Source organism: Spermophilus citellus (assembly GCF_964194105.1).
Source record: "Spermophilus citellus genome assembly, chromosome: 4".
NCBI classification, from domain to species: domain Eukaryota; kingdom Metazoa; phylum Chordata; class Mammalia; order Rodentia; family Sciuridae; genus Spermophilus; species Spermophilus citellus.
The window spans coordinates 191,107,694-191,118,489 of NC_138185.1; the positions used below are offsets into that span (position 1 = coordinate 191,107,694).

Below are 10,796 nucleotides of genomic sequence, written 5' to 3' on the forward strand. Positions count from 1 at the left end.
TACAACTGGAAGAACTTCTTCCTTTTGATGTTTGCATTTATTGCTATGAGCTTTTTTATTAGTACTGTTTTTCATGTATGCAATAATTTTTGTTATGCTGCAGTTTGATTTTTGTCTAATGACACTATTTATTTTAAATTTCTCATTGATCCATTGGTTGGGATCATGTTGTTTAATATTCAACTACTTGTGTATTTTTCAAAATTTCTTCCATTATTAATTTTTAGTTTCATACTATTGTGTATAGAATAGATATTTGGTATGATCTCATACTATCCGGGAGAATGTTCTATGTACACTTGAGAATAATGTGTACTCATCTGCTGCATTTTGAAATGTTCCATAAGTTTGTTAGGTCCATGTGGTGTATGAGGCAGGTGATTTTTTCTTTTATTTTTCTGAGACAGAATCTAAGCTACCTAGACTTGTCAAGCTCACCATCCTCCTCCCATTATCTCCCATGTAGCTGGCATTTTAAATGTATACTTCATGCCTGGACCCATTTCTTCAAAATTGTAGTTCAAGTCTAATGTTTCCTTATTAGTTTTCTTTTTTTTTTTTTTTCGACTCTACTTGTTTTTTTTTTCTTTTTCTTTTTTTTTATTGATTATTTATCGCATTACATAGTTCATGATATATCATCTTTCATACATTAGACTCAAATTGTGCTTTGAACTCCCATTTTCACCCCAAATACAGATTGCAGAATCACATCTGTTACATATTCGCATTTTTACATAATGGCATATTAGTGACTGTTGTATTCTGCTACCTTTCCTATCCCCTACTATCCCCCCTCCCCTCCCCTCCCCTCCCATCTTCCCTCTCTTCCCTCTTTGATATAAAGAGAAAAACTAAGAACAGAACAGGAAGAAAGAGCATGAGGAAAAGACTACAGTAAACAAAGACGAATGGGGGGAGAGAAACGGAGAGAGAAGGGAAAGCATATGGAAATGGTAGGAGACCTTCAAGGATACATAAAATTATAAGAGGTTATGAGGGGCAAGGGGGAGGGAAAAAAAAAAGGGAGAGAATTGAACCTTATTAGTTTTCTATCTAGACTTGTGGTATTGAAGTACTCTACTAGTACTGTATTGCAATCTTTCTCTATTTTTTACATGTATTTTACAGAGTGTCTAATGTTGGGTACCAACATAATTATAATTGTTATATAATTGTCACTTTGTCATTATCAAAAAAAGAACTAATAAAAAATCGAATAAATAACTCAACCCAGACAAAGAAAGAAAATTATAAAGATAATAAAGAAATCAGCCAAATGCAAAGAAACAAAATCACAAGTGGTTTCTTTCAAAAGATAACAAAATTGACAAGCTTTTAGCTAGATCAACTCAGAACAAAATATTTATATTACAAAAGGCAGAATTGAAAGTACAGACTTCTAACCATGAAATAGATTATAAAAGAACAATTGAACTCAGTAAAACTAGATAATTTACATGTAATGGACAAACTCCTAGAAATCCAGAAATCATCACAACTGATTCAAGAAAAATAAGAAAAGTGACTAGACCTATAACCACAAAAGAGTTTGAGTCAATAATTTAAAAATTTCCAATAAAGAAAACCTCAGGACCAGACAGCATCACTGGCAATTTCTACCAAACATTTACCTAAGAATGTCACCAAATTCTTCTTTTAAAAAAATCTAATAGGGACTGGGGTAGTGGCTCAGCAGAAGAGCGCTTTCCTTGCACATGCAAGGACCTGGGTTCAATCCTCAGCACCACATAAAAATAAATAAATAAAAGTATTGTGTACAAATGCAAATTAAAAATAAATATTGAAAAAAATTGAAGAGTAGGATTCATCCCTGGGATGCAAGGCTGGTTCAATATACGGAAATCAATAAATGTTATTCACCACATCAATAGACTTAAAGATAAGAACCATATGATCATCTCGATAGATGCAGAAAAAGCATTCAACAAAGTACAGCATCCCTTTATGTTCAAACTCTAGAAAAACTAGGGATAACAGGAACATACCTCAATATTGTAAAAGCAATCTATGCTAAGCCTCAGGCTAGCATCATTCTGAATGGAGAAAAATTGAAGGCATTCCCTCTCAAATCTGGTACAAGACAGGGATGCCCTCTCTCACCATTTCTGTTCAACATAGTTCTCAAAACACTGGCCAGAGCAACTAGACAGACAAAAGAAATTAAAGGCATAAAAATAGGAAAAGAAGAACTTAAATTGTCACTATTTGCAGATGACATGATTCTATACCTAGCAGACCCAAAAGGGTCTACAAAGAAACTATTAGAGCTAATAAATGAATTCAGCAAAGTGGCAGGATATAAAATCAACACGGATAAATCAAAGGCATTCCTTTATATCAGCAACAAAACCTCTGAAATGGAAATGAGAACAACCACTCCATTCACAGTATCCTCAAAAAAAATAAATAAATAAAATACTTGGGAATCAACCTAACAAAAGAGGTGAAAGACTTATACAATGAAAACTACAGAACCCTAAAGAGAGAAATAGAAGAAGATCTTAGAAGATGGAAAAATATACCCTGTTCATGGATAGGCAGAACTAACATCATCAAAATAGCGATATTACCAAAAGTTCTCTATAGGTTTAATGCAATGCCAATCAAAATACCAACGGCATTTCTTGTAGAAATAGATAAAGCAATCATGAAATTCATATGGAAAAATAAAAGACCCAGAATAGCAAAAACAACTCTAAGCAGGAAGTGTGAATCAGGCGGTATAGCGATACCAGATCTCAAACTATACTACACAGCAATAGTAACAAAAACAGCATGGTACTGGTATCAAAACAGGCGGGTGGACCAATGGTACAGAATAGAGGACACAGAAACCAATCCACAAAACTACAACTATCTTATATTTGATAAAGGGGCTAAAAACATGAAATGGAGAAAGGATAGCATCTTCAACAAATGGTGCTGGGAAAACTGGAAATCCATATGCAACAAAATGAAACTGAATCCCTTTCTCTCGCCATGCACAAAAGTTAACTCAAAATGGATCAAGGAGCTTGATATCAAATCAGAAACTCTGCGTCTGATAGAAGAAAAAGTTGGCTACGACCTACATACTGTGGGGTTGGGCTCCAAATTCCTTAATAGGACACCCATAGCACAAGAGTTAATAACTAGAATCAACAAATGGGACTTACTCAAACTAAAAAGTTTTTTCTCAGCAAAAGAAACAATAAGAGAGGTAAATAGGGAGCCTACATCCTGGGAACAAATCTTTACTCCTCACACTTCAGATAGAGCCCTAATATCCAGAGTATACAAAGAACTCAAAAAATTAAACAATAAGAAAACGAATAACCCAATCAACAAATGGGCCAAGGACCTGAACAGACGCTTCTCAGAGGAGGACATACAATCAATCAACAAGTACATGAAAAAATGCTCACCATCTCTAGCAGTCAGAGAAATGCAAATCAAAACCACCCTAAGATACCATCTCACTCCAGTAAGATTGGCAGCCATTCTGAAGTCAAACAACAACAAGTGCTGGCGAGGATGTGGGGGAAAGGGTACACTTGTACATTGCTGATGGGACTGCAAATTGGTGCAGCCAATTTGGAAAGCAGTATGGAGATTTCTTGGAAAGCTGGGAATGGAACCACCATTTGACCCAGCTATTCCCCTTCTCGGTCTATTCCCTAAAGACCTAAAAAGAGCATGCTACAGGGACACTGCTACATCGATGTTCATAGCAGCACAATTCACAATAGCAAGACTGTGGAACCAACCTAGATGCCCTTCAATAGACGAATGGATAAAAAAAATGTGGCATTTATACACAATGGAGTATTAGTCTGCATTAAAAAATGACAAAATCATAGAATTTGCAGGGAAATGGATGGCATTAGAGCAGATTATGCTAAGTGAAGCTAGCCAATCCCTAAAAAACAAATGCCAAATGTCTTCTTTGATATAAGGAGAGTAACTAAGAACAGAGTTGGGAGGAAGAGCATGAGAAGAAGATTAACATTAAACAGGGGTGAGAGGTGGGAGGGAAAAGGAAAGAGAAGGGAAATTGCATGGAAATGGAAGGAGATTCTCATGGTTATACAAAATTACATCCAAGAGGAAGTGAGGGGAAAGGGGGGGGAAAACAAGGGGGAGAAATGAATTACAGTAGATGGGTAGAGAGAGAAGATGGGAGGGGATAGTAGAGGATAGGAAAGGCAGCAGAATACAACAGACACTAGTACAGCAATATGTAAAACAGTGGATGTGTAACCGATGTGATGCTGCAATCTGTATATGGGGTGAAAATGGGAGTTCATAACCCACTTGAATCAAAGTGTGAAATATGATATGTCAAGAACTATGTAATGTTTTGAACAACCAACAATAAAAATTTAAAAAAAAAAGAAAAAAAAGAAAAAAAATTGAAGAGGATGTAACATTTCCTGACATTCAAAGAGACCAAAACACAGATACAAAAGTCAAGTAATTATGTCCAAAGAAAAGAAAATCACACACCAATATTCTTTATGAATATACATGCACAAATCCTAGCAAAATATAGTAAATCAAAACTTACTGCACAATAAAAGGATTACACATCCATGACTAAGTGAGATTTGTTCCAGGAAAGCAGGGTGTGATTCAACGTAAGGAAATAATCAAGGTGATACACTATATTGAGACAATGGAGAAGAAAGGCCATACAATCATCAAAACAGATGCAGAAAAACACACTAGAAAAAATTCAAAACTCCTTCATTATTTACAAAATTCAACAAACTAGGGAAAAGAGAAATTCCTTAACATAATGAAGGATGTTTATCAAAAACTCAAAGCTATCATCATACACAGTGTTGAAAGACTGAAAGCTTCCCCCTAGCTTTACCACAAGATGTACATATAAAACACTAGAAAAACCTGGCACAGTAGGAACTTACCTCAACATTGTAAAAGCTATCTATGCTAAACCCAAACCCAAAAACATTCTAAATGGAAAAAAATGTAAGCATTCCCTCTAAAAACTGGAACAAGACAAGGATGCCCTCTTTCACCACTTCTATTACATAATCCTCTTTGACCACTTCTACATAATCCTTGAACCTCTAGCCAGAGCAATTAGACAGATGAAAGAAATGAAAGGGAAACAGATAGGAAAAAGAAGAACTCAAATTAGCACTATTTACCAATGATATGATTCTATAACTAGAAGACCCAAAAAATTCCATCAGAAAATTTCTAGAACTAGTAAAAGAATTCAGCAAAGTAGAAATATATAAAATCAATACCCACAAATCAAATGCATTTCCATATATCAATGATGAAGTCTCTGAAAGAGAAATTAGGAAAACTACCCCATTCATAATAGCCTCAAAAAAAAAAATACTTGGGAATCAACTTAACAAGAGGTGAAAGACATCTACAATGAAAACTACGGAACACTAAAGAAAGAAATTGAAGAAGACCTAAGAAGATGGAAATATCTCCCATGTTCTTGGATAGGCAGAATTCATATTGTCAAAATGGCCATACTACCAAAAGAACTATACAGATTCAATGCAATTCCAATTAAAATACCAATGACATGCCTTATAGAAATAGAAAGGCAATCATGAAATTCATCTGGAAAAATAAGAGACCCTAAATAGCCAAAGCAATTCTTAGCAATAAGAGTGAAGCAGGAGGCATCACAATACCAGACCTTAAGCTATACTATAAAGCTATAGTAACAAAAATGGATGGTATTGGCACTAAAATAGACATGTAGACCAATCGTATAGAATAGAAGACACAGAGACAAACCCATATAAATACAGTTATGCCATACTAGACAAAGGTGCCAAAAACGTACATTGGAAAAAACATATGGTGCTTGGAAAACTGGAGATCCATATGCACCAAAATAAAAATTCTTATCTCTCATCATGCATAAGACTCAACTGTATGTGGATCAAGGGCCTAGGAATTAGACCAGAGACCCTGCGTCTAACAGAAGAAAAAGCAGGCCCCAATCTTCATCTTGATAGATTAGGCAATGACTTCCTTAACGAGACACCTAAAGTACAAAAAATAAAATAAAGAATCAATAAATAGGATGGATTCAAACTAAAAAGCTTCTTCTCAGCAAAAGAAACAATGAGGTAAAAAGAGAGCCTACGGAGTGGAAGAATATCTTAACCACATGCAAATCAGATAGAGCACTAATCTCCAGGATATATAAAGAACTCAAGAAGCTTAACACACACACACACACACACACACACACACACACACACACACACACACAATAACCCAATAAATGGGCTAAGAAATTGAACAGACACTTCACAGAACATGTACAAGGGACCAACAAGTATATGAAAAAAATGTTCAACATCTCTAATAATTAGAGAAATGCAAATCAAAATTATGATTTCATCTCACTCCAGACAGATGGTAGTTATCAAGAATACAAACAACAATAAGTATTGGCAAGGATGTGGGGGGAAAAGGTACATTCATACATTGCTGGTGGGAATGCAAATTGGTGCAGCCAATATCAAAAGCAGTATGGAGATTCCTTGGAAATCTGGAAATGGAACCACCATTTGACCCAGCTATCCCTCTCCTCGGACTCTACACAAAGGACTTAAAAACAGCATACTACAGGGACACAGTCACATCAATGTTTATAGCAGCACAATTCATAATAGCTAAACTGTGGAGCCAACCTATATGCCCTTCATTGGATGAATGGATAAAAAAAATGTGGCATATATATATATATATATATATATATATATATATATATATATACATACACAATGGAATTTTACTCAGCAGTAAAAGAGAATAAAATCATGGCATTTTCAGGTAAATGGACAGTATTGGAGAAGATAATGCTAAGTGAAGTTAGCCAATTCCAAAAAAAAATACTTAATGTTTTCTCTGATATAAGGAAGCGGACTCATAGTGGAGTAGGGATGGGGAACATGGGACGAATAGATGAATTCTAGATAGGGAAGAGGGGAGGAAGGGTAAAGGAAGAGGTAGGTGCTGAACAAGGATGGTTGAATGTGATGGACATCACTATCCAAAGTACATGTATGAAGACAGATGGGTGTCAACCTACTTTATATACAAACAGAGATATGAAAAATTGTGGTATATATGTGTAATAAGAATTGTAATGAAAAAAACAAAGTGCATGTATAAAGACATGAATTGGCATGAACATACTTCATGAAAAGATATGAAAAATTGTGATCTGCAGTGTAATAAAAATTGTAATACATCCCACTGTCGTGTATCTAAAAAAATAAAATAAATTTTAAAAAAAAGAAAAAATACAAGCAATAATAAGTGTTGATAAGGATGTGAGGGGAAAGGTACACTCATACATTTCTGGTGGGACTGCAACTTGGTGTAACCATCCAGAAAGCAGTATGGAGATTCATTAGAAAACTTGGAATGGAACCACCATTTGACCCAGCTTGGTCTATACCCTTGGTCTATACTCCTTGGTCTATACCCAAAGGATTTAAAATCAGCATACTATAGTGACACTGCCACATCAAAGTTTATAGCAGGTGAATTCACAACAGATAAACTGTGGAACCAACCTAGATGCTTACCAATAGAAGAATGGATAAAGATAATGTAGTATATATACATAATGAATTATTACTCAGCATTAAAAGGGAATAAAGTTATTTGCAGGTAAATGGTTGAAGATGGAGAATATCATGCTAAGCGAAATAAGCCAATCTCAAAAAAACCAAAGGCCAAATGTTTTCTCTGATAATTGGATGCTGATCCATAATGGGGGGGAATGGGAAGAATGGCAAAACTTTGGACTGGGCAAAGGAGAGGATTGGGAGGAGAGGGGGTATAGTGCAGGAAAGATGGTAGAATGAGACCTATTACCCTAAGTACACATACAATTGCACAAATGGTGCAACTCTACATCGTGTACAATCAGAGAAATGAAAAACTATGCTCTTTTTGTGTACAATGAATTGAAATGCATTCAGCTGTCATGTATAACTAATTAGAACAAATTTTTAAAAGTTTTTAAAAAGACTATATATAAAGAAAACATCAAAGATCCAAACCAAAAACAGACATAGTTTAGTAAATGAATTCAGCAATTTGAAAGATTCAAGATTAGTTGTGTTTCTATATACCAGCAATGTGTATGATAGGAAAAGGAAATTAGGAAAACAATTCTATTGATGAGAACATACAAAAGAACAAAACACCTAAAACTAAATTTCACCAAATAAATGAAAAAAATGTACACTGAAAACTACAGCGCATTGCTGAAATAAAGCAAAGAAGATCTAATTAAAAGGACAGACACATCTATGTTCACAGACTGAAAGATGATATTGGTAAATGGCAATACACTATGAAAATTCCAGTGGCTTTTTGTTTTCTCAAATGGAAAAGACAATGCAATGGAATTGCAAGAATCCCCAAAAAGCGCTAAGGCTGTAGCTCAGTGGCAGAGCACTTGCCTAGCATGTGTGAGGCACTGGGTTTGATCCTCAGGACCACTTAAAAATAAACAAATAAAATAAAGTCATTTTGTCAATCTACAAACTACAACTACAAAAAATAAAATAAAAATTAATCCCAAGAGGCAAAAACCATATTGACAATGAAAAAAGTTAAAGGACTTCCATTTCTCAACTTCAAAACTTACAAATTATAGTAATCAAAACATGGTGGTACTGGCATAAAGAGAGACACATGGACCAATGGAATGGAATTGAGAGTTCAGAAATAACCAGTTTATAGCCAGTTGATTTTTTTTCCTCCAAGCAGATTTATTTAACCAACAAAATTTTATATACAAAGTGATCTGGACATGCTGCTTCAAAACATGATCCTTATTAATATCCTGATACATTGCTTAAAAAGCAACTCAATCTAAAATAAATAGAAAAGTACCCAATGCATATTCAATGAATGGCTTAATCAGTGCAACTTAACTAGTTTTGTAAGATGATTAACATAGTAGGATTGAGTCCCTGTGACAGGCTGCTGGAAAACTGATGAGAGACATCAAGAGGCCATTTTGTGCACTGCCACAGTGATGCCATTATGTTTTTGGATCATAATGTTCCCATTATCTGATTCTAGGCAAACCTCAGGAATATCAGTGGGTCAGAGGTTAGCTTAGCTGCTTGTTGGGCAAGAACAGATATAACCCCAGCATGTTCATCTGACAGAGTCCCACGACAGCCCAGATTAAGTCCTTGTGAATCTGTGCACAGGACTCAAACAATGGACAGATCTTCCAAGGGCTGTTCCAAAGTCGCCTCCATCCAGCTAGAAGCCCACCCCGGCGCAAGACACCGCAGCACATCCGTTCCTCAGCCACCAATTGATTTTTAATAAAAGTGGTCAATGAAGTCTTCACCATTCAGTGAAGAAAGAATAATATCATCAACAAAAGGTACTGGGACACATGGACAACCACAGGCAAAAGAATATGGTGGACCTCCATCTCACTCCATGCTTCATAATCAACTCAGAATACATCAAGAGCCTATGTAATAGTTAAAAACATAAAACTCTTAGAAGAAATACTCAGGGAAATCTTCATGCCCTTCTGATTTGACAATAGATTCTTGGGTCTGACACCAAAACAACAAACAAACCATGAAATAAATATGTTGGATTTCACAAAAATCTTGTGTATTAAATGACAGTGTTGAGAAAATGAAAAGACAACCAGCAGAAAGGGAGAAAATGCTTAAAAATCACATATCTTAAAATAGTTTGGTATCCATGACATATGAAGAACTCTGATAACTCAACAATGGAAAAGCAAACAATGTAATTTTTGAAATGGGGATAGAGCTTGAGTTAACATCTTTCCAAAGAAGATATGCAAATGAACATTCAAAAAGCAGTACAACATTATTAGTCATGAAGGAAATGCAAATCAGAACCAAAGTGTCACCCCGCTTCACACCACTACAGCAAGTATAATAACAATAACAAAAAAGTAGATGTTGGCAAGCACATGGAGAAATAGGTACCCTCATACATTGTGGGTTGGAATGTAAAATGGTGCAGCCACTGTGGATAATGCGTTGATTCCCAAAGAATTTCAACATTGGATTACCATATGACCCAGAAATTCCATTCCTAGATATGTATCCAAGAGAAAGAAATAAAAACATATTGGGCAACAGAAATTTGTAAACAAATGTTTATCTCTGAATTAACCATAACAATCAGAATGTAGAAACAATATAAATGCTCATCAAGAGATGAATGAATAAATTTTGGTGTAACACAATAGTCATAGGACAGAATAAATACCAATACATGCTGTGGGTTAGATGGATCTCAGCACACTATTCTAAGTGAAAGAAGCCAGGCCCAACAGATACATACATGATTTCAATTCTATGAAATATTCAGAATATGCAAATCCATAGAGATTGAAAGAGTAGTAGTTGTCAGGGGCAGTGTGGAGGATGGTAGTGTAAAGGGGAAAGTGGAGCGACTGACAGGCTACAGAGTGTCCTGGGCTGATGAAAAACTTGGAATTACAGAGAGGTTGTGTTTGCACATTTTGAAACCATGAAATGTCACTGAAATTATACACATTTTTTCTTTGTTTGTTTGCTCTAATTAGTTATATATGACAAAGAAAGCACTTTAACACATCATACATAACTGCAGTATAACTTCTCATTCTTCTGATTGTACATAATGTAAAATCTCATTGGTCATGTAGACCTATATGTTCATAGGGTAATAATGTCTGGTTCATTCTACTATCCTTCCTAGTGCCATACCTACCC

The 10,796-nt window shown here is 35.3% G+C and overlaps 1 pseudogene across 1 annotated transcript; it reads right to left on the minus strand.

The window, feature by feature from the left end:
* Positions 1–9,039: 9,039 nt before the first annotated feature.
* On the minus strand, positions 9,040–9,302 carry LOC308647236 (ragulator complex protein LAMTOR5-like; annotated as a pseudogene). Its single transcript has one exon. The product of its transcript is annotated as a ragulator complex protein LAMTOR5-like (transcript).
* Positions 9,303–10,796: the final 1,494 nt, after the last annotated feature.